The sequence below is a fragment of the Andrographis paniculata genome, unplaced genomic scaffold, assembly GCF_009805555.1.
Source record: "Andrographis paniculata isolate CXL003 unplaced genomic scaffold, ASM980555v1 Contig80END, whole genome shotgun sequence".
In the NCBI taxonomy this organism is placed as follows: domain Eukaryota; kingdom Viridiplantae; phylum Streptophyta; class Magnoliopsida; order Lamiales; family Acanthaceae; genus Andrographis; species Andrographis paniculata.
This window is the reverse complement of record NW_026137618.1, coordinates 4,375,598-4,377,346: the sequence shown is the minus strand read 5'-3', so window position 1 is coordinate 4,377,346 and position 1,749 is coordinate 4,375,598.

Genomic DNA, 1,749 nt, shown 5'->3' with positions numbered 1-1,749 from the left:
ACTAAAAGTTAAAATTTAATTTTAAAATTTAATAATAATAATAGTGGATAACATTTTAAAAAATAAGCCCTAAGCAGTTGTTGACCCTACTCTTGCTACGGGTCACCCTAACTATTATTACTTGAATTGCATACAATGATGATCGAAAAATAATGCATATTATTTGCTATACTAACCTTAATTATTTCAAAACTCATTCAAAACTCATGAGAGCTTGAAATTGAAGGAATTTTTTATATGCATTTTTAAGTGACATGCCTAATAATTATGAGGTTTTTGTGTTTTCTTTCATGATTGAATCCAAATTATTTGTTTTTATAGTCTCGTAGTTTATTACTTCATCTGTCCTATAAAATTAGAACATTTGTATCCGACGCGAAGATTAAAAAATAATCAAAGTAAAAGAAGTAGTCTTGAGGTATTTTGAAAATTTAGTTATAAATTAAAAAAAAATAAAAATAATGATATTTATTGTAAATATGTAATACCCAATTGTTATTCTTCATTATTATTGTTGTTTTGTATTTATTTTTATTTTCGTCTTTCACATTGTATCTTTATGATTTCTTTGAATTTTACAAGTTAAATCAACTATTTTTTATGAGCCGGTTAGAAATCTCAACAATATTCAAAATATTTTTCGTTTAAATATTATATTTCTTCCGTTCGTCTTTAAGGGTTACATTTTTCTTTTACATCATTGTACTTAATGTTAAAAATATTCTTATATTTGTATAATTTTTAGTAAAAATGTCATTATGTTAGTATTATAATATATCAATTGAAGTATTTTTGTAATTTTTTCTTAATTTGTACCATGTTTTGATATAATAATTAATATTCAAATATCAATATGTAAAAAATAAATGAAACTTTTAAAACCGAACAAAGATAATATTAAAATTCTGTTTTTATTATATATTTAAATAACTATTTTAATTTAAAATTTTATTATTTTTAAAACAATTAAAAACAATAAATAAATATAGGGCTGTTTGTGTTTTGAAGGACAAACTTTGAAAAGGCCTTTTTTCTTTTTTTTTTAATAAAATAATAAAATTTTTAAAATTATAAATAAAAAAATTATAATTATTATAATTGAATAAAATATATACAATATATATATGTTATTTTGTAGATAATAAAATTTTTTATAATACAAATAAATAAAAATTTATAAATATATAAAATATATTTATATAGTATTTTATACAAATTAATACATATCTATATTATTATGGGTCTGTTGTCTATAGTTTGACCTACCAAACTGCAGTAAATTTAACTTTATTTTTTTAAAAAAAAATATTGAAATATATGTGTGTTTCTTTTGGCTAGGATTGAGAAATTTTAGTTTGGGTTTGATATCAAAATATTTGATAAGATATTTTGTGAGAAGAAAAAATATATTTTTTTCGAAAAACGCATAGTCCACATAGTAAAATTTGGAAAAATTGGGATAAAGAAACATATATAAAATTATAAGGGGAAAAAATATATATAATATATATGTCATTTTGTACAGAATAAAATTTTCTATAATACAAATAAATAAAAATTTAAATATATATATATTGGGTATAATATAAATTCATAATCAAATTATACAATATAAATTTTATCAATTAAATTTAATACATATTTATATTATTTTATTCATAATTCATCAAATTAATACACATCAAAAACTCCCAAAACTCCGACCAAACTCAAATAAAAAAAAAAAAACAATAAAATTCAAACACGTCT